At 34.7% G+C, this 23,513-nt stretch overlaps 5 non-coding genes across 5 annotated transcripts; all 5 read left to right on the forward strand.

Annotated features, from left to right (window-relative positions):
* The first annotated feature begins 8,852 nt into the window (after window positions 1-8,852).
* TRNAN-AUU (transfer RNA asparagine (anticodon AUU)) lies at window positions 8,853-8,926 on the forward strand. Its single transcript has one exon. It is a non-coding gene; the product is annotated as a tRNA-Asn (tRNA).
* Window positions 8,927-12,353: 3,427 nt separating this feature from the next.
* Window positions 12,354-12,427, forward strand: TRNAN-AUU (transfer RNA asparagine (anticodon AUU)). Its single transcript has one exon. It is a non-coding gene; the product is annotated as a tRNA-Asn (tRNA).
* Window positions 12,428-14,685: 2,258 nt separating this feature from the next.
* TRNAN-AUU (transfer RNA asparagine (anticodon AUU)) lies at window positions 14,686-14,759 on the forward strand. The gene has a single exon. It is a non-coding gene; the product is annotated as a tRNA-Asn (tRNA).
* Window positions 14,760-18,191: 3,432 nt separating this feature from the next.
* TRNAN-AUU (transfer RNA asparagine (anticodon AUU)) lies at window positions 18,192-18,265 on the forward strand. The gene has a single exon. It is a non-coding gene; the product is annotated as a tRNA-Asn (tRNA).
* A 1,094-nt stretch (window positions 18,266-19,359) lies between these two features.
* On the forward strand, window positions 19,360-19,433 carry TRNAN-AUU (transfer RNA asparagine (anticodon AUU)). Its single transcript has one exon. It is a non-coding gene; the product is annotated as a tRNA-Asn (tRNA).
* Window positions 19,434-23,513: the final 4,080 nt, after the last annotated feature.

Raw genomic sequence — 23,513 nt, forward strand, 5'->3', positions numbered from 1 at the left:
ATTAACGCCACTGCATCCTTGCTGCTTTCTCATGTGGAAGTCTGTTTAATGTGAAAACAAGGTGATATCTAATTAGCACACAGGTAAGGAATTAAGAAAATCTTTATTTAAGGGTGAAGATGTTTCTCACAAAATCGTTGCCCCAATGCATCATTGAAATTCAAGCTGGAAAGATGATTTTAATATATCACTTGTACATTTTGTATTGCTCTTCTGGTGACAATGTAGTTTGTTTTTGTCAATTACCATTTTAATAATAGGGTAAAGAAAATGAAGTGGATTTTTGAAAGAAAACAATACTGTCAATATACTATTAAAACAAATTAAAATGGTAAAAGTTATTGTACTTTAAGTAAAAATAAAAGAGACAAAATATCAATCCCAGTTTTGGATTACTTTAATTAACAACAAAAAAATGCATATAGCAGAGGATAGTTTCAATCTGCCTACCTCTGGGTTATGGGCCCAGCATGCTTCCATTGCAGTACTCTGCTGCACATGTAAGTTCAAGAGATCCTGAAGCACTCACTCATCATGGGAAAGTACCAATGTGTTTCTTCGTTGGTTGATGGAAGAAACATCTTACAAAAACTCTCCAGATTATTAACTTTTTAAAGTTTTTCTAGGAAACGTTTTAGATGAATGCTTATTAGCCTTTGTCAGTATAGACTTTTGCAAAGTGTCTCTGTGGCGCAATCAGTTAGTATGTACGGCTATTAACCAAAAGGTTGGTGGTTCAATCCCACCCAGGGACCTAATTGACCTTGTTATCAGATTTTGGTGATCTTTAGGTAGACAAGTCAAAATTTCAAACCCCCTGTTATGGTGTAGGGTACCTGGCCTTCTCTGATGTAGTTAGATTTGATTCAGTGATTTTATAAAAACAGCTAGGAAGCACAATTTAGCAGTGGGTTGCAGAAAAAAAAATATGCTGGCAGAAAAATCCAATTGAGTGATTAAACAGCTCTTTATTTTCTGGCTTTATTTTTATGCTAACAAATTTGTTCTCTGAAAAGTGTCCACAAAGCCAAGTCTCTGATTAACACCTTTGTAAGGATGGTTTTTCACCTATTACTAAATTAAACTTGCTTCATTGGAAAGGCAGCAAGATGCATCCTCATTTCAATGTCTACTGAAATAATACAAGTTGACACCAGGAAACATTAACGCCACTGCATCCTTGCTGCTTTCTCATGTGGAAGTCTGTTTAATGTGAAAACAAGGTGATATATAATTAGCACACAGGTAAGGAATTAAGAAAATCTTTATTTAAGGGTGAAGATGTTTCTCACAAAATTGTTGACCCAATGCATCATTGAAATTCAAGCTGGAAAGATGATTTTAATATATCACTTGTACATTTTGTATTGCTCTTCTGGTGACAATGTAGTTTGTTTTTGTCAATTACCATTTTAATAATAGGGTAAAGAAAATGAAGTGGATTTTTGAAAGAAAACAATACTGTCAATATACTATTAAAACAAATTAAAATGGTAAAAGTTATTGTACTTTAAGTAAAAATAAAAGAGACAAAATATCAATCCCAGTTTTGGATTACTTTAATTAACAAAAAAAAAATGCATATAGCAGAGGATAGTTTCAATCTGCCTACCTCTGGGTTATGGGCCCAGCATGCTTCCATTGCAGTACTCTGCTGCACATGTAAGTTCAAGAGATCCTGAAGCACTCACTCATCATGGGAAAGTACCAATGTGTTTCTTCATTGGTTGATGGAAGAAACATCTTACAAAAACTCTCCAGATTATTGACTTTTTAAAGTTTTTCTAGGAAACGTTTTAGATGAATGCTTATTAGCCTTTGTCAGTATGGACTTTTGCAAAGTGTCTCTGTGGCGCAATCAGTTAGTATGTACGGCTATTAACCAAAAGGTTGGTGGTTCAATCCCACCCAGGGACCTAATTGACCTTGTTATCAGATTTTGGTGATCTTTAAGTAGACAAGTCAAAATTTCAAACCCCCTGTTATGGTGTAGGGTACCTGGCCTTCTCTGATGTAATCAGAGTTAGATTTGATTCAGTGATTTTATAAAAACAGCTAGGAAGCACAATTTAGCAGTGGGTTGCAGAGAAAAAAAATATGCTGGCAGAAAAATCCAATTGAGTGATTAAACAGCTCTTCATTTTCTGGCTTTATTTTTATGCTAACAAATTTGTTCTCTGAAAAGTGTCCACAAAGCCAAGTCTCTGATTAACACCTTTGTAAGGATGGTTTTTCACCTATTACTAAATTAAACTTGCTTCATTGGAAAGGCAGCAAGATGCATCCTCATTTCAATGTCTACTGAAATAATACAAGTTGACACCAGGAAACATTAACGCCACTGCATCCTTGCTGCTTTCTCATGTGGAAGTCTGTTTAATGTGAAAACAAAGTGATATATAATTAGCACACAGGTAAGGAATTAAGAAAATCTTTATTTAAGGGTGAAGATGTTTCTCACAAAATTGTTGACCCAATGCATCATTGAAATTCAAGCTGGAAAGATGATTTTAATATATCACTTGTACATTTTGTATTGCTCTTCTGGTGACAATGTAGTTTGTTTTTGTCAATTACCATTTTAATAATAGGGTAAAGAAAATGAAGTGGATTTTTGAAAGAAAACAATACTGTCAATATACTATTAAAACAAATTAAAATGGTAAAAGTTATTGTACTTTAAGTAAAAATAAAAGAGACAAAATATCAATCCCAGTTTTGGATTACTTTAATTAACAAAAAAAAATGCATATAGCAGAGGATAGTTTCAATCTGCCTACCTCTGGGTTATGGGCCCAGCATGCTTCCATTGCAGTACTCTGCTGCACATGTAAGTTCAAGAGATCCTGAAGCACTCACTCATCATGGGAAAGTACCAATGTGTTTCTTCATTGGTTGATGGAAGAAACATCTTACAAAAACTCTCCAGATTATTGACTTTTTAAAGTTTTTCTAGGAAACGTTTTAGATGAATGCTTATTAGCCTTTGTCAGTATGGACTTTTGCAAAGTGTCTCTGTGGCGCAATCAGTTAGTATGTATGGCTATTAACCAAAAGGTTGGTGGTTCAATCCCACCCAGGGACCTAATTGACCTTGTTATCAGATTTTGGTGATCTTTAAGTAGACAAGTCAAAATTTCAAACCCCCTGTTATGGTGTAGGGTACCTGGCCTTCTCTGATGTAATCAGAGTTAGATTTGATTCAGTGATTTTATAAAAACAGCTAGGAAGCACAATTTAGCAGTGGGTTGCAGAAAAAAAAAATATGCTGGCAGAAAAATCCAATTGAGTGATTAAACAGCTCTTTATTTTCTGGCTTTATTTTTAAGCTAACAAATTTGTTCTCTGAAAAGTGTCCACAAAGCCAAGTCTCTGATTAACACCTTTGTAAGGATGGTTTTTCACCTATTACTAAATTAAACTTGCTTCATTGGAAAGGCAGCAAGATGCATCCTCATTTCAATGTCTACTGAAATAATACAGGTTGACACCAGGAAACATTAACGCCACTGCATCCTTGCTGCTTTCTCATGTGGAAGTCTGTTTAATGTGAAAACAAGGTGATATCTAATTAGCACACAGGTAAGGAATTAAGAAAATCTTTATTTAAGGGTGAAGATGTTTCTCACAAAATCGTTGCCCCAATGCATCATTGAAATTCAAGCTGGAAAGATGATTTTAATATATCACTTGTACATTTTGTATTGCTCTTCTGGTGACAATGTAGTTTGTTTTTGTCAATTACCATTTTAATAATAGGGTAAAGAAAATGAAGTGGATTTTTGAAAGAAAACAATACTGTCAATATACTATTAAAACAAATTAAAATGGTAAAAGTTATTGTACTTTAAGTAAAAATAAAAGAGCCAAAATATCAATCCCAGTTTTGGATTACTTTAATTAACAAACAAAAAAATGCATATAGCAGAGGATAGTTTCAATCTGCCTACCTCTGGGTTATGGGCCCAGCATGCTTCCATTGCTGTACTCTTCTGCACATGTAAGTGCAAGAGATCCTGAAGCACTCACTCATCATGGGAAAGTACCAATGTGTTTCTTCGTTGGTTGATAGAAGAAACATCTTACAAAAACTCTCCAGATTATTGATTTTTTTAAGTTTTTCTAGGAAACGTTTTAGATGAATGCTTATTAGCATTTGTCAGTATGTACTTTTGCAAAGTGTCTCTGTGGCGCAATCAGTTAGCGTGTACGGCTATTAACCAAAAGGTTGGTGGTTCAATCCCACCCAGGGACGTAATTGACCTTGTTATCAGATTTTGGTGATCTTTAAGTAGACAAGTCAAATTTCATACCCCCTGTTATGGTGTAGGGTACCTGGCCTTCTCTGATGTAATCAGAGTTAGATTTGATTCAGTGATTTTATAAAAACATCTAGGAAGCACAATTTAGCAGTGGGTTGCAGAGAAAAAGAAATATGCTGGCAAAAAAATCAAATTGCGTGATTAAACAGCTCTTCATTTTCCGGCTTTATTTTTATGCTAACAAATTTGTTCTCTGAAAAGTGTCCACAAAGCCAAGTCTCTGATTAACACCTTTGTAGGGATGGTTTTTCACCTATTACTAAATTAAACTTGCTTCATTGGAAAGGCAGCAAGATGTATCCTCATTTCAATGTCTACTGAAATTATACAGGTTGACACCAGGAAACATTAACGCCACTGCATCCTTGCTGCTTTCTCATGTGGAAGTCTGTTTAATGTGAAAACAAGGTGATATCTAATTAGCACACAGGTAAGGAATTAAGAAAATCTTTATTTAAGGGTGAAGATGTTTCTCACAAAATTGTTGACCCAATGCATCATTGAAATTCAAGCTGGAAAGATGATTTTAATATATCACTTGTACATTTTGTATTGCTCTTCTGGTGACAATGTAGTTTGTTTTTGTCAATTACCATTTTAATAATAGGGTAAAGAAAATGAAGTGGATTTTTGAAAGAAAACAATACTGTCAATATACTATTAAAACAAATTAAAATGGTAAAAGTTATTGTACTTTAAGTAAAAATAAAAGAGACACAATATCAATCCCAGTTTTGGATTACTTTAATTAACAAAAAAAATGCATATAGCAGAGGATAGTTTCAATCTGCCTACCTCTGGGTTATGGGCCCAGCATGCTTCCATTGCAGTACTCTGCTGCACATGTAAGTGCAAGAGATCCTGAAGCACTCACTCATCATGGGAAAGTACCAATGTGTTTCTTCGTTGGTTGATGGAAGAAACATCTTACAAAAACTCTCCAGATTATTGACTTTTTAAAGTTTTTCTAGGAAACGTTTTAGATGAATGCTTATTAGCCTTTGTCAGTATGGACTTTTGCAAAGTGTCTCTGTGGCGCAATCAGTTAGTATGTACGGCTATTAACCAAAAGGTTGGTGGTTCAATCCCACCCAGGGACCTAATTGACCTTGTTATCAGATTTTGGTGATCTTTAAGTAGACAAGTCAAAATTTCAAACCCCCTGTTATGGTGTAGGGTACCTGGCCTTCTCTGATGTAATCAGAGTTAGATTTGATTCAGTGATTTTATAAAAACAGCTAGGAAGCACAATTTAGCAGTGGGTTGCAGAGAAAAAAAATATGCTGGCAGAAAAATCCAATTGAGTGATTAAACAGCTCTTCATTTTCTGGCTTTATTTTTATGCTAACAAATTTGTTCTCTGAAAAGTGTCCACAAAGCCAAGTCTCTGATTAACACCTTTGTAAGGATGGTTTTTCACCTATTACTAAATTAAACTTGCTTCATTGGAAAGGCAGCAAGATGCATCCTCATTTCAATGTCTACTGAAATAATACAAGTTGACACCAGGAAACATTAACGCCACTGCATCCTTGCTGCTTTCTCATGTGGAAGTCTGTTTAATGTGAAAACAAAGTGATATATAATTAGCACACAGGTAAGGAATTAAGAAAATCTTTATTTAAGGGTGAAGATGTTTCTCACAAAATTGTTGACCCAATGCATCATTGAAATTCAAGCTGGAAAGATGATTTTAATATATCACTTGTACATTTTGTATTGCTCTTCTGGTGACAATGTAGTTTGTTTTTGTCAATTACCATTTTAATAATAGGGTAAAGAAAATGAAGTGGATTTTTGAAAGAAAACAATACTGTCAATATACTATTAAAACAAATTAAAATGGTAAAAGTTATTGTACTTTAAGTAAAAATAAAAGAGACAAAATATCAATCCCAGTTTTGGATTACTTTAATTAACAAAAAAAAATGCATATAGCAGAGGATAGTTTCAATCTGCCTACCTCTGGGTTATGGGCCCAGCATGCTTCCATTGCAGTACTCTGCTGCACATGTAAGTTCAAGAGATCCTGAAGCACTCACTCATCATGGGAAAGTACCAATGTGTTTCTTCATTGGTTGATGGAAGAAACATCTTACAAAAACTCTCCAGATTATTGACTTTTTAAAGTTTTTCTAGGAAACGTTTTAGATGAATGCTTATTAGCCTTTGTCAGTATGGACTTTTGCAAAGTGTCTCTGTGGCGCAATCAGTTAGTATGTATGGCTATTAACCAAAAGGTTGGTGGTTCAATCCCACCCAGGGACCTAATTGACCTTGTTATCAGATTTTGGTGATCTTTAAGTAGACAAGTCAAAATTTCAAACCCCCTGTTATGGTGTAGGGTACCTGGCCTTCTCTGATGTAATCAGAGTTAGATTTGATTCAGTGATTTTATAAAAACAGCTAGGAAGCACAATTTAGCAGTGGGTTGCAGAAAAAAAAAATATGCTGGCAGAAAAATCCAATTGAGTGATTAAACAGCTCTTTATTTTCTGGCTTTATTTTTATGCTAACAAATTTGTTCTCTGAAAAGTGTCCACAAAGCCAAGTCTCTGATTAACACCTTTGTAAGGATGGTTTTTCACCTATTACTAAATTAAACTTGCTTCATTGGAAAGGCAGCAAGATGCATCCTCATTTCAATGTCTACTGAAATAATACAGGTTGACACCAGGAAACATTAACGCCACTGCATCCTTGCTGCTTTCTCATGTGGAAGTCTGTTTAATGTGAAAACAAGGTGATATCTAATTAGCACACAGGTAAGGAATTAAGAAAATCTTTATTTAAGGGTGAAGATGTTTCTCACAAAATCGTTGCCCCAATGCATCATTGAAATTCAAGCTGGAAGATGATTTTAATATATCACTTGTACATTTTGTATTGCTCTTCTGGTGACAATGTAGTTTGTTTTTGTCAATTACCATTTTAATAATAGGGTAAAGAAAATTAAGTGGATTTTTGAAAGAAAACAATACTGTCAATATACTATTAAAACAAATTAAAATGGTAAAAGTTATTGTACTTTAAGTAAAAATAAAAGAGCCAAAATATCAATCCCAGTTTTGGATTACTTTAATTAACAAACAAAAAAATGCATATAGCAGAGGATAGTTTCAATCTGCCTACCTCTGGGTTATGGGCCCAGCATGCTTCCATTGCTGTACTCTTCTGCACATGTAAGTGCAAGAGATCCTGAAGCACTCACTCATCATGGGAAAGTACCAATGTGTTTCTTCGTTGGTTGATAGAAGAAACATCTTACAAAAACTCTCCAGATTATTGATTTTTTTAAGTTTTTCTAGGAAACGTTTTAGATGAATGCTTATTAGCATTTGTCAGTATGTACTTTTGCAAAGTGTCTCTGTGGCGCAATCAGTTAGCGTGTACGGCTATTAACCAAAAGGTTGGTGGTTCAATCCCACCCAGGGACGTAATTGACCTTGTTATCAGATTTTGGTGATCTTTAAGTAGACAAGTCAAATTTCATACCCCCTGTTATGGTGTAGGGTACCTGGCCTTCTCTGATGTAATCAGAGTTAGATTTGATTCAGTGATTTTATAAAAACATCTAGGAAGCACAATTTAGCAGTGGGTTGCAGAGAAAAAGAAATATGCTGGCAAAAAAATCAAATTGCGTGATTAAACAGCTCTTCATTTTCCGGCTTTATTTTTATGCTAACAAATTTGTTCTCTGAAAAGTGTCCACAAAGCCAAGTCTCTGATTAACACCTTTGTAGGGATGGTTTTTCACCTATTACTAAATTAAACTTGCTTCATTGGAAAGGCAGCAAGATGTATCCTCATTTCAATGTCTACTGAAATTATACAGGTTGACACCAGGAAACATTAACGCCACTGCATCCTTGCTGCTTTCTCATGTGGAAGTCTGTTTAATGTGAAAACAAGGTGATATCTAATTAGCACACAGGTAAGGAATTAAGAAAATCTTTATTTAAGGGTGAAGATGTTTCTCACAAAATTGTTGACCCAATGCATCATTGAAATTCAAGCTGGAAAGATGATTTTAATATATCACTTGTACATTTTGTATTGCTCTTCTGGTGACAATGTAGTTTGTTTTTGTCAATTACCATTTTAATAATAGGGTAAAGAAAATGAAGTGGATTTTTGAAAGAAAACAATACTGTCAATATACTATTAAAACAAATTAAAATGGTAAAAGTTATTGTACTTTAAGTAAAAATAAAAGAGACACAATATCAATCCCAGTTTTGGATTACTTTAATTAACAAAAAAAATGCATATAGCAGAGGATAGTTTCAATCTGCCTACCTCTGGGTTATGGGCCCAGCATGCTTCCATTGCAGTACTCTGCTGCACATGTAAGTGCAAGAGATCCTGAAGCACTCACTCATCATGGGAAAGTACCAATGTGTTTCTTCGTTGGTTGATGGAAGAAACATCTTACAAAAACTCTCCAGATTATTGACTTTTTAAAGTTTTTCTAGGAAACGTTTTAGATGAATGCTTATTAGCCTTTGTCAGTATGGACTTTTGCAAAGTGTCTCTGTGGCGCAATCGGTTAGTGTGTTTGGCTATTAACCAAAAGGTTGGTGGTTCAATCCCACCCAGGGATGTAATTAACCTTGTGATCAGATTTTGGTGATATTTAAGGAGACAAGTCAAAATTTCAAACCTCCTCTTATGGTGTAGGGTACATGGCCTTCTCTGATGTAATCAGAGTTAGATTTGATTCAGTGATTTTATAAAAAACAGCTAGGAAGCACAATTTAGCAGTGGGTTGCAGAGAAATAAAATATGCTGGCAGAAAAATCCAATCGAGTGATTAAACAGCTCTTCATTTTCTGGCTTTATTTTTATGCTAACAAATTTGTTCTCTGAAAAGTGTCCACAAAGCCAAGTCTCTGATTAACACCTTTGTAAGGATGGTTTTTCACCTATTACTAAATTAAACTTGATTCATTGGAAAGGCAGCAAGATGCATCCTCATTTCAATGTCTACTGAAATAATACAAGTTGACACCAGGAAACATTAACGCCACTGCATCCTTGCTGCTTTCTCATGTGGAAGTCTGTTTAATGTGAAAACAAGGTGATATCTAATTAGCACACAGGTAAGGAATTAAGAAAATCTTTATTTAAGGGTGAAGATGTTTCTCACAAAATTGTTGACCCAATGCAACATTGAAATTCAAGCTGGAAAGATGATTTTAATATATCACTTGTACATTTTGTATTGCTCTTCTGGTGACAATGTAGTTTGTTTTTGTCAATTACCATTTTAATAATAGGGTAAAGAAAATGAAGTGGATTTTTGAAAGAAAACAATACTGTCAATATACTATTAAAACAAATTAAAATGGTAAACGTTATTGTACTTTAAGTAAAAATAAAAGAGACAAAATATCAATCCCAGTTTTGGATTACTTTAACAAAAAAAAATGCATATAGCAGAGGATAGTTTCAATCTGCCTACCTCTCGGTTATGAGCCCAGCATGCTTCCATTGCAGTACTCTGCTGCACATGTAAGTTCAAGAGATCCTGAAGCACTCACTCATCATGGGAAAGTACCAATGTGTTTCTTCGTTGGTTGATGGAAGAAACATCTTACAAAAACTCTCCAGATTATTGACTTTTTAAAGTTTTTCTAGGAAACGTTTTAGATGAATGCTTATTAGCCTTTGTCAGTATGGACTTTTGCAAAGTGTCTCTGTGGTGCAATCAGTTAGCGTGTACGGCTATTAACCAAAAGGTTGGTGGTTCAATCCCACCCAGGGACCTAATTGACCTTGTTATCAGATTTTGGTGATCTTTAAGTAGACAAGTCAAATTTCATACCCCCTGTTATGGTGTAGGGTACCTGGCCTTCTCTGATGTAATCAGAGTTAGATTTGATTCAGTGATTTTATAAAAACAGCTAGGAAGCACAATTTAGCAGTGGGTTGCAGAAAAAAAAAATATGCTGGCAGAAAAATCCAATTGAGTGATTAAACAGCTCTTTATTTTCTGGCTTTATTTTTATGCTAACAAATTTGTTCTCTGAAAAGTGTCCACAAAGCCAAGTCTCTGATTAACACCTTTGTAAGGATGGTTTTTCACCTATTACTAAATTAAACTTGCTTCATTGGAAAGGCAGCAAGATGCATCCTCATTTCAATGTCTACTGAAATAATACAGGTTGACACCAGGAAACATTAACGCCACTGCATCCTTGCTGCTTTCTCATGTGGAAGTCTGTTTAATGTGAAAACAAGGTGATATCTAATTAGCACACAGGTAAGGAATTAAGAAAATCTTTATTTAAGGGTGAAGATGTTTCTCACAAAATCGTTGCCCCAATGCATCATTGAAATTCAAGCTGGAAAGATGATTTTAATATATCACTTGTACATTTTGTATTGCTCTTCTGGTGACAATGTAGTTTGTTTTTGTCAATTACCATTTTAATAATAGGGTAAAGAAAATTAAGTGGATTTTTGAAAGAAAACAATACTGTCAATATACTATTAAAACAAATTAAAATGGTAAAAGTTATTGTACTTTAAGTAAAAATAAAAGAGCCAAAATATCAATCCCAGTTTTGGATTACTTTAATTAACAAACAAAAAAATGCATATAGCAGAGGATAGTTTCAATCTGCCTACCTCTGGGTTATGGGCCCAGCATGCTTCCATTGCTGTACTCTTCTGCACATGTAAGTGCAAGAGATCCTGAAGCACTCACTCATCATGGGAAAGTACCAATGTGTTTCTTCGTTGGTTGATAGAAGAAACATCTTACAAAAACTCTCCAGATTATTGATTTTTTTAAGTTTTTCTAGGAAACGTTTTAGATGAATGCTTATTAGCATTTGTCAGTATGTACTTTTGCAAAGTGTCTCTGTGGCGCAATCAGTTAGCGTGTACGGCTATTAACCAAAAGGTTGGTGGTTCAATCCCACCCAGGGACGTAATTGACCTTGTTATCAGATTTTGGTGATCTTTAAGTAGACAAGTCAAATTTCATACCCCCTGTTATGGTGTAGGGTACCTGGCCTTCTCTGATGTAATCAGAGTTAGATTTGATTCAGTGATTTTATAAAAACATCTAGGAAGCACAATTTAGCAGTGGGTTGCAGAGAAAAAGAAATATGCTGGCAAAAAAATCAAATTGCGTGATTAAACAGCTCTTCATTTTCTGGCTTTATTTTTATGCTAACAAATTTGTTCTCTGAAAAGTGTCCACAAAGCCAAGTCTCTGATTAACACCTTTGTAGGGATGGTTTTTCACCTATTACTAAATTAAACTTGCTTCATTGGAAAGGCAGCAAGATGTATCCTCATTTCAATGTCTACTGAAATAATACAGGTTGACACCAGGAAACATTAACGCCACTGCATCCTTGCTGCTTTCTCATGTGGAAGTCTGTTTAATGTGAAAACAAGGTGATATCTAATTAGCACACAGGTAAGGAATTAAGAAAATCTTTATTTAAGGGTGAAGATGTTTCTCACAAAATTGTTGACCCAATGCATCATTGAAATTCAAGCTGGAAAGATGATTTTAATATATCACTTGTACATTTTGTATTGCTCTTCTGGTGACAATGTAGTTTGTTTTTGTCAATTACCATTTTAATAATAGGGTAAAGAAAATGAAGTGGATTTTTGAAAGAAAACAATACTGTCAATATACTATTAAAACAAATTAAAATGGTAAAAGTTATTGTACTTTAAGTAAAAATAAAAGAGACACAATATCAATCCCAGTTTTGGATTACTTTAATTAACAAAAAAAATGCATATAGCAGAGGATAGTTTCAATCTGCCTACCTCTGGGTTATGGGCCCAGCATGCTTCCATTGCAGTACTCTGCTGCACATGTAAGTGCAAGAGATCCTGAAGCACTCACTCATCATGGGAAAGTACCAATGTGTTTCTTCGTTGGTTGATGGAAGAAACATCTTACAAAAACTCTCCAGATTATTGACTTTTTAAAGTTTTTCTAGGAAACGTTTTAGATGAATGCTTATTAGCCTTTGTCAGTATGGACTTTTGCAAAGTGTCTCTGTGGCGCAATCGGTTAGTGTGTTTGGCTATTAACCAAAAGGTTGGTGGTTCAATCCCACCCAGGGATGTAATTAACCTTGTGATCAGATTTTGGTGATATTTAAGGAGACAAGTCAAAATTTCAAACCTCCTCTTATGGTGTAGGGTACATGGCCTTCTCTGATGTAATCAGAGTTAGATTTGATTCAGTGATTTTATAAAAAACAGCTAGGAAGCACAATTTAGCAGTGGGTTGCAGAGAAATAAAATATGCTGGCAGAAAAATCCAATCGAGTGATTAAACAGCTCTTCATTTTCTGGCTTTATTTTTATGCTAACAAATTTGTTCTCTGAAAAGTGTCCACAAAGCCAAGTCTCTGATTAACACCTTTGTAAGGATTGTTTTTCACCTATTACTAAATTAAACTTGATTCATTGGAAAGGCAGCAAGATGCATCCTCATTTCAATGTCTACTGAAATAATACAAGTTGACACCAGGAAACATTAACGCCACTGCATCCTTGCTGCTTTCTCATGTGGAAGTCTGTTTAATGTGAAAACAAGGTGATATCTAATTAGCACACAGGTAAGGAATTAAGAAAATCTTTATTTAAGGGTGAAGATGTTTCTCACAAAATTGTTGACCCAATGCAACATTGAAATTCAAGCTGGAAAGATGATTTTAATATATCACTTGTACATTTTGTATTGCTCTTCTGGTGACAATGTAGTTTGTTTTTGTCAATTACCATTTTAATAATAGGGTAAAGAAAATGAAGTGGATTTTTGAAAGAAAACAATACTGTCAATATACTATTAAAACAAATTAAAATGGTAAACGTTATTGTACTTTAAGTAAAAATAAAAGAGACAAAATATCAATCCCAGTTTTGGATTACTTTAACAAAAAAAAATGCATATAGCAGAGGATAGTTTCAATCTGCCTACCTCTCGGTTATGAGCCCAGCATGCTTCCATTGCAGTACTCTGCTGCACATGTAAGTTCAAGAGATCCTGAAGCACTCACTCATCATGGGAAAGTACCAATGTGTTTCTTCGTTGGTTGATGGAAGAAACATCTTACAAAAACTCTCCAGATTATTGACTTTTTAAAGTTTTTCTAGGAAACGTTTTAGATGAATGCTTATTAGCCTTTGTCAGTATGGACTTTTGCAAAGTGTCTCTGTGGTGCAATCAGTTAGCGTGTACGGCTATTAACCAAAAGGTTGGTGGTTCAATCCCACCCAGGGACCTAATTGACCTTGTTATCAGATTTTGGTGATCTTTAAGTAGACAAGTCAAATTTCATACCCCCTGTTATGGTGTAGGGTACCTGGCCTTCTCTGATGTAATCAGAGTTAGATTTGATTCAGTGATTTTATAAAAACATCTAGGAAGCACAATTTAGCAGTGGGTTGCAGAGAAAAAGAAATATGCTGGCAAAAAAATCAAATTGCGTGATTAAACAGCTCTTCATTTTCTGGCTTTATTTTTATGCTAACAAATTTGTTCTCTGAAAAGTGTCCACAAAGCCAAGTCTCTGATTAACACCTTTGTAGGGATGGTTTTTCACCTATTACTAAATTAAACTTGCTTCATTGGAAAGGCAGCAAGATGTATCCTCATTTCAATGTCTACTGAAATAATACAGGTTGACACCAGGAAACATTAACGCCACTGCATCCTTGCTGCTTTCTCATGTGGAAGTCTGTTTAATGTGAAAACAAGGTGATATCTAATTAGCACACAGGTAAGGAATTAAGAAAATCTTTATTTAAGGGTGAAGATGTTTCTCACAAAATTGTTGACCCAATGCATCATTGAAATTCAAGCTGGAAAGATGATTTTAATATATCACTTGTACATTTTGTATTGCTCTTCTGGTGACAATGTAGTTTGTTTTTGTCAATTACCATTTTAATAATAGGGTAAAGAAAATGAAGTGGATTTTTGAAAGAAAACAATACTGTCAATATACTATTAAAACAAATTAAAATGGTAAAAGTTATTGTACTTTAAGTAAAAATAAAAGAGACACAATATCAATCCCAGTTTTGGATTACTTTAATTAACAAAAAAAATGCATATAGCAGAGGATAGTTTCAATCTGCCTACCTCTGGGTTATGGGCCCAGCATGCTTCCATTGCAGTACTCTGCTGCACATGTAAGTGCAAGAGATCCTGAAGCACTCACTCATCATGGGAAAGTACCAATGTGTTTCTTCGTTGGTTGATGGAAGAAACATCTTACAAAAACTCTCCAGATTATTGACTTTTTAAAGTTTTTCTAGGAAACGTTTTAGATGAATGCTTATTAGCCTTTGTCAGTATGGACTTTTGCAAAGTGTCTCTGTGGCGCAATCGGTTAGTGTGTTTGGCTATTAACCAAAAGGTTGGTGGTTCAATCCCACCCAGGGATGTAATTAACCTTGTGATCAGATTTTGGTGATATTTAAGGAGACAAGTCAAAATTTCAAACCTCCTCTTATGGTGTAGGGTACATGGCCTTCTCTGATGTAATCAGAGTTAGATTTGATTCAGTGATTTTATAAAAAACAGCTAGGAAGCACAATTTAGCAGTGGGTTGCAGAGAAAAAAAATATGCTGGCAGAAAAATCCAATCGAGTGATTAAACAGCTCTTCATTTTCTGGCTTTATTTTTATGCTAACAAATTTGTTCTCTGAAAAGTGTCCACAAAGCCAAGTCTCTGATTAACACCTTTGTAAGGATGGTTTTTCACCTATTACTAAATTAAACTTGCTTCATTGGAAAGGCAGCAAGATGCATCCTCATTTCAATGTCTACTGAAATAATACAAGTTGACACCAGGAAACATTAACGCCACTGCATCCTTGCTGCTTTCTCATGTGGAAGTCTGTTTAATGTGAAAACAAGGTGATATCTAATTAGCACACAGGTAAGGAATTAAGAAAATCTTTATTTAAGGGTGAAGATGTTTCTCACAAAATTGTTGACCCAATGCAACATTGAAATTCAAGCTGGAAAGATGATTTTAATATATCACTTGTACATTTTGTATTGCTCTTCTGGTGACAATGTAGTTTGTTTTTGTCAATTACCATTTTAATAATAGGGTAAAGAAAATGAAGTGGATTTTTGAAAGAAAACAATACTGTCAATATACTATTAAAACAAATTAAAATGGTAAACGTTATTGTACTTTAAGTAAAAATAAAAGAGACAAAATATCAATCCCAGTTTTGGATTACTTTAACAAAAAAAAATGCATATAGCAGAGGATAGTTTCAATCTGCCTACCTCTCGGTTATGAGCCCAGCATGCTTCCATTGCAGTACTCTGCTGCACATGTAAGTTCAAGAGATCCTGAAGCACTCACTCATCATGGGAAAGTACCAATGTGTTTCTTCGTTGGTTGATGGAAGAAACATCTTACAAAAACTCTCCAGATTATTGACTTTTTAAAGTTTTTCTAGGAAACGTTTTAGATGAATGCTTATTAGCCTTTGTCAGTATGGACTTTTGCAAAGTGTCTCTGTGGCGCAATCAGTTAGTATGTACGGCTATTAACCAAAAGGTTGGTGGTTCAATCCCACCCAGGGACCTAATTTACCTTGTTATCAGATTTTGGTGATCTTTAAGTAGACAAGTCAAAATTTCAAACCCCCTGTTATGGTGTAGGGTACCTGGCCTTCTCTGATGTAATCAGAGTTAGATTTGATTCAGTGATTTTATAAAAACAGCTAGGAAGCACAATTTAGCAGTGGGTTGCAGAGAAAAAAAATATGCTGGCAGAAAAATCCAATTGCGTGATTAAACAGCTCTTTATTTTCTGGCTTTATTTTTATGCTAACAAATTTGTTCTCTGAAAAGTGTCCACAAAGCCAAGTCTCTGATTAACACCTTTGTAAGGATGGTTTTTCACCTATTACTAAATTAAACTTGCTTCATTGGAAAGGCAGCAAGATGCATCCTCATTTCAATGTCTACTGAAATAATACAGGTTGACACCAGGAAACATTAACGCCACTGCATCCTTGCTGCTTTCTCATGTGGAAGTCTGTTAAATGTGAAAACAAGGTGATATCTAATTAGCACACAGGTAAGGAATTAAGAAAATCTTTATTTAAGGGTGAAGATGTTTCTCACAAAATCGTTGCCCCAATGCATCATTGAAATTCAAGCTGGAAAGATGATTTTAATATATCACTTGTACATTTTGTTTTGCTCTTCTGGTGACAATGTAGTTTGTTTTTGTCAATTACCATTTTAATAATAGGGTAAAGAAAATGAAGTGGATTTTTGAAAGAAAACAATACTGTCAATATACTATTAAAACAAATTAAAATGGTAAAAGTTATTGTACTTTAAGTAAAAATAAAAGAGCCAAAATATCAATCCCAGTTTTGGATTACTTTAATTAACAAACAAAAAAATGCATATAGCAGAGGATAGTTTCAATCTGCCTACCTCTGGGTTATGGGCCCAGCATGCTTCCATTGCTGTACTCTGCTGCACATGTAAGTGCAAGAGATCCTGAAGCACTCACTCATCATGGGAAAGTACCAATGTGTTTCTTCGTTGGTTGATAGAAGAAACATCTTACAAAAACTCTCCAGATTATTGACTTTTTTAAGTTTTTCTAGGAAACGTTTTAGATGAATGCTTATTAGCATTTGTCAGTATGTACTTTTTGCAAAGTGTCTCTGTGGCGCAATCAGTTAGTGTGTACGGCTATTGACCAAAAGGTTGGTGGTTCAATCCCACCCAGGGACGTAATTGACCTTGTTATCAGATTTTGGTGATCTTTAAGTAGACAAGTCAAATTTCATACCCCCTGTTATGGTGTAGGGTACCTGGCCTTCTCTGATGTAATCAGAGTTAGATTTGATTCAGTGATTTTATAAAAACATCTAGGAAGCACAATTTAGCAGTGGGTTGCAGAGAAAAAGAAATATGCTGGCAAAAAAACCAAATTGCGTGATTAAACAGCTCTTCATTTTCTGGCTTTATTTTAATGCTAACAAATTTGTTCTCTGAAAAGTGTCCACAAAGCCAAGTCTCTGATTAACACCTTTGTAGGGATGGTTTTTCACCTATTACTAAATTAAACTTGCTTCATTGGAAAGGCAGCAAGATGTATCCTCATTTCAATGTCTACTGAAATAATACAGGTTGACACCAGGAAACATTAACGCCACTGCATCCTTGCTGCTTTCTCATGTGGAAGTCTGTTTAATGTGAAAACAAGGTGATATCTAATTAGCACACAGGTAAGGAATTAAGAAAATCTTTATTTAAGGGTGAAGATGTTTCTCACAAAATTGATGACCCAATGCAACATTGAAATTCAAGCTGGAAAGATGATTTTAATATATCACTTGTACATTTTGTTTTGCTCTTCTGGTGACAATGTAGTTTGTTTTTGTCAATTACCATTTTAATAATAGGGTAAAGAAAATGAAGTGGATTTTTGAAAGAAAACAATACTGTCAATATACTATTAAAACAAATTAAAATGGTAAAAGTTATTGTACTTTAAGTAAAAATAAAAGAGCCAAAATATCAATCCCAGTTTTGGATTACTTTAATTAACAAACAAAAAAATGCATATAGCAGAGGATAGTTTCAATCTGCCTACCTCTGGGTTATGGGCCCAGCATGCTTCCATTGCTGTACTCTGCTGCACATGTAAGTGCAAGAGATCCTGAAGCACTCACTCATCATGGGAAAGTACCAATGTGTTTCTTCGTTGGTTGATGGAAGAAACATCTTACAAAAACTCTCCAGATTATTGACTTTTTAAAGTTTTTCTAGGAAACGTTTTAGATGAATGCTTATTAGCCTTTGTCAGTATGGACTTTTGCAAAGTGTCTCTGTGGCGCAATCGGTTAGTGTGTTTGGCTATTAACCAAAAGGTTGGTGGTTCAATCCCACCCAGGGACGTAATTAACCTTGTGATCAGATTTTGGTGATATTTAAGTAGACAAGTCAAAATTTCAAACCTCCTCTTATGGTGTAGGGTACATGGCCTTCTCTGATGTAATCAGAGTTAGATTTGATTCAGTGATTTTATAAAAAACAGCTAGGAAGCACAATTTAGCAGTGGGTTGCAGAGAAAAAAAATATGCTGGCAGAAAAATCCAATCGAGTGATTAAACAGCTCTTCATTTTCTGGCTTTATTTTTATGCTAACAAATTTGTTCTCTGAAAAGTGTCCACAAAGCCAAGTCTCTGATTAACACCTTTGTAGGGATGGTTTTTCACCTATTACTAAATTAAACTTGCTTCATTGGAAAGGCAGCAAAATGTATCCTCATTTCAATGTCTACTGAAATAATACAGGTTGACACCAGGAAACATTAACGCCACTGCATCCTTGCTGCTTTCTCATGTGGAAGTCTGTTTAATGTGAAAACAAGGTGATATCTAATTAGCACACAGGTAAGGAATTAAGAAAATCTTTATTTAAGGGTGAAGATGTTTCTCACAAAATTGTTGACCCAATGCATCATTGAAATTCAAGCTGGAAAGATGATTTTAATATATCACTTGTACATTTTGTATTGCTCTTCTGGTGACAATGTAGTTTGTTTTTGTCAATTACCATTTTAATAATAGGGTAAAGAAAATGAAGTGGATTTTTGAAAGAAAACAATACTGTCAATATACTATTAAAACAAATTAAAATGGTAAAAGTTATTGTACTTTAAGTAAAAATAAAAGAGACAAAATATCAATCCCAGTTTTGGATTACTTTAATTAACAAAAAAAATGCATATAGCAGAGGATAGTTTCAATCTGCCTACCTCTGGGTTATGGGCCCAGCATGCTTCCATTGCAGTACTCTGCTGCACATGTAAGTGCAAGAGATCCTGAAGCACTCACTCATCATGGGAAAGTACCAATGTGTTTCTTCGTTGGTTGATGGAAGAAACATCTTACAAAAACTCTCCAGATTATTGACTTTTTAAAGTTTTTCTAGGAAACGTTTTAGATGAATGCTTATTAGCCTTTGTCAGTATGGACTTTTGCAAAGTGTCTCTGTGGCGCAATCGGTTAGTGTGTTTGGCTATTAACCAAAAGGTTGGTGGTTCAATCCCACCCAGGGACGTAATTAACCTTGTGATCAGATTTTGGTGATATTTAAGTAGACAAGTCAAAATTTCAAACCTCCTCTTATGGTGTAGGGTACATGGCCTTCTCTGATGTAATCAGAGTTAGATTTGATTCAGTGATTTTATAAAAAACAGCTAGGAAGCACAATTTAGCAGTGGGTTGCAGAGAAAAAAAATATGCTGGCAGAAAAATCCAATCGAGTGATTAAACAGCTCTTCATTTTCTGGCTTTATTTTTATGCTAACAAATTTGTTCTCTGAAAAGTGTCCACAAAGCCAAGTCTCTGATTAACACCTTTGTAAGGATGGTTTTTCACCTATTACTAAATTAAACTTGCTTCATTGGAAAGGCAGCAAGATGCATCCTCATTTCAATGTCTACTGAAATAATACAGGTTGACACCAGGAAACATTAACGCCACTGCATCCTTGCTGCTTTCTCATGTGGAAGTCTGTTTAATGTGAAAACAAGGTGATATCTAATTAGCACACAGGTAAGGAATTAAGAAAATCTTTATTTAAGGGTGAAGATGTTTCTCACAAAATCGTTGCCCCAATGCATCATTGAAATTCAAGCTGGAAAGATGATTTTAATATATCACTTGTACATTTTGTATTGCTCTTCTGGTGACAATGTAGTTTGTTTTTGTCAATTACCATTTTAATAATAGGGTAAAGAAAATGAAGTGGATTTTTGAAAGAAAACAATACTGTCAATATACTATTAAAACAAATTAAAATGGTAAAAGTTATTGTACTTTAAGTAAAAATAAAAGAGCCAAAATATCAATCCCAGTTTTGGATTACTTTAATTAACAAAAAAAAAATGCATATAGCAGAGGATAGTTTTAATCTGCCTACCTCTGGGTTATGGGCCCAGCATGCTTCCATTGCTGTACTCTGCTGCACATGTAAGTGCAAGAGATCCTGAAGCACTCACTCATCATGGGAAAGTACCAATGTGTTCCTTCGTTGGTTGATAGAAGAAACATCTTACAAAAACTCTCCAGATTATTGACTTTTTTAAGTTTTTCTAGGAAACGTTTTAGATGAATGCTTATTAGCATTTGTCAGTATGTACTTTTTGCAAAGTGTCTCTGTGGCGCAATCAGTTAGTATGTACGGCTATTAACCAAAAGGTTGGTGGTTCAATCCCACCCAGGGACCTAATTGACCTTGTTATCAGATTTTGGTGATCTTTAAGTAGACAAGTCAAAATTTCAAACCCCCTGTTATGGTGTAGGGTACCTGGCCTTCTCTGATGTAATCAGAGTTAGATTTGATTCAGTGATTTTATAAAAACAGCTAGGAAGCACAATTTAGCAGTGGGTTGCAGAGAAAAAAAATATGCTGGCAGAAAAATCCAATTGAGTGATTAAACAGCTCTTTATTTTCTGGCTTTATTTTTATGCTAACAAATTTGTTCTCTGAAAAGTGTCCACAAAGCCAAGTCTCTGATTAACACCTTTGTAAGGATGGTTTTTCACCTATTACTAAATTAAACTTGCTTCATTGGAAAGGCAGCAAGATGCATCCTCATTTCAATGTCTACTGAAATAATACAAGTTGACACCAGGAAACATTAACGCCACTGCATCCTTGCTGCTTTCTCATGTGGAAGTCTGTTTAATGTGAAAACAAGGTGATATATAATTAGCACACAGGTAAGGAATTAAGAAAATCTTTATTTAAGGGTGAAGATGTTTCTCACAAAATTGTTGACCCAATGCATCATTGAAATTCAAGCTGGAAAGATGATTTTAATATATCACTTGTACATTTTGTATTGCTCTTCTGGTGACAATGTAGTTTGTTTTTGTCAATTACCATTTTAATAATAGGGTAAAGAAAATGAAGTGGATTTTTGAAAGAAAACAATACTGTCAATATACTATTAAAACAAATTAAAATGGTAAAAGTTATTGTACTTTAAGTAAAAATAAAAGAGACAAAATATCAATCCCAGTTTTGGATTACTTTAATTAACAAAAAAAAATGCATATAGCAGAGGATAGTTTCAATCTGCCTACCTCTGGGTTATGGGCCCAGCATGCTTCCATTGCAGTACTCTGCTGCACATGTAAGTTCAAGAGATCCTGAAGCACTCACTCATCATGGGAAAGTACCAATGTGTTTCTTCGTTGGTTGATGGAAGAAACATCTTACAAAAACTCTCCAGATTATTGACTTTTTAAAGTTTTTCTAGGAAACGTTTTAGATGAATGCTTATTAGCCTTTGTCAGTATGGACTTTTGCAAAGTGTCTCTGTGGCGCAATCAGTTAGTATGTACGGCTATTAACCAAAAGGTTGGTGGTTCAATCCCACCGAGGGACCTAATTGACCTTGTTATCAGATTTTGGTGATCTTTAAGTAGACAAGTCAAAATTTCAAACCCCCTGTTATGGTGTAGGGTACCTGGCCTTCTCTGATGTAATCAGAGTTAGATTTGATTCAGTGATTTTATAAAAACAGCTAGGAAGCACAATTTAGCAGTGGGTTGCAGAGAAAAAGAAATATGCTGGCAAAAAAATCCAATTGAGTGATTAAACAGCTCTTCCTTTTCTGGCTTTATTTTTATGCTAACAAATTTGTTCTCTGAAAAGTGTCCACAAAGCCAAGTCTCTGATTAACACCTTTGTAAGGATGGTTTTTCACCTATTACTAAATTAAACTTGCTTCATTGGAAAGGCAGCAAGATGCATCCTCATTTCAATGTGTACTGAAATAATACAAGTTGACACCAGGAAACATTAACGCCACTGCATCCTTGCTGCTTTCTCATGTGGTCATGTGGAAGTCTGTTTAATGTGAAAACAAGGTGATATCTAATTAGCACACAGGTAAGGAATTAAGAAAATCTTTATTTAAGGGTGAAGATGTTTCTCACAAAATTGTTGACCCAATGCAACATTGAAATTCAAGCTGGAAAGATGATTTTAATATATCACTTGTACATTTTGTATTGCTCTTCTGGTGACAATGTAGTTTGTTTTTGTCAATTACCATTTTAATAATAGGGTAAAGAAAATGAAGTGGATTTTTGAAAGAAAACAATACTGTCAATATACTATTAAAACAAATTAAAATGGTAAAAGTTATTGTACTTTAAGTAAAAATAAAAGAGACAAAATATCAATCCCAGTTTTGGATTACTTTAATTAACAAAAAAAAAATGCATATAGCAGAGGATAGTTTCAATCTGCCTACCTCTCGGTTATGAGCCCAGCATGCTTTCATTGCAGTACTCTGCTGCACATGTAAGTTCAAGAGATCCTGAAGCACTCACTCATCATGGGAAAGTACCAATGTGTTTCTTCGTTGGTTGATGGAAGAAACATCTTACAAAAACTCTCCAGATTATTGACTTTTTAAAGTTTTTCTAGGAAACGTTTTAGATGAATGCTTATTAGCCTTTGTCAGTATGGACTTTTGCAAAGTGTCTCTGTGGTGCAATCAGTTAGTATGTACGGCTATTAACCAAAAGGTTGGTGGTTCAATCCCACCCAGGGACCTAATTGACCTTGTTATCAGATTTTGGTGATCTTTAAGTAGACAAGTCAAATTTCATACCCCCTGTTATGGTGTAGGGTACCTGGCCTTCTCTGATGTAATCAGAGTTAGATTTGATTCAGTGATTTTATAAAAACATCTAGGAAGCACAATTTAGCATTGGGTTGCAGAGAAAAAGAAATATGCTGGCAAAAAAATCAAATTGCGTGATTAAACAGCTCTTCATTTTCTGGCTTTATTTTTATGCTAACAAATTTGTTCTCTGAAAAGTGTCCACAAAGCCAAGTCTCTGATTAACACCTTTGTAGGGATGGTTTTTCACCTATTACTAAATTAAACTTGCTTCATTGGAAAGGCAGCAAGATGTATCCTCATTTCAATGTCTACTGAAATAATACAGGTTGACACCAGGAAACATTAACGCCACTGCATCCTTGCTGCTTTCTCATGTGGAAGTCTGTTTAATGTGAAAACAAGGTGATATCTAATTAGCACACAGGTAAGGAATTAAGAAAATCTTTATTTAAGGGTGAAGATGTTTCTCACAAAATTGTTGACCCAATGC

The sequence above is a fragment of the Pseudophryne corroboree genome, unplaced genomic scaffold, assembly GCF_028390025.1.
Source record: "Pseudophryne corroboree isolate aPseCor3 unplaced genomic scaffold, aPseCor3.hap2 scaffold_621, whole genome shotgun sequence".
NCBI classification, from domain to species: Eukaryota; Metazoa; Chordata; class Amphibia; order Anura; family Myobatrachidae; genus Pseudophryne; species Pseudophryne corroboree.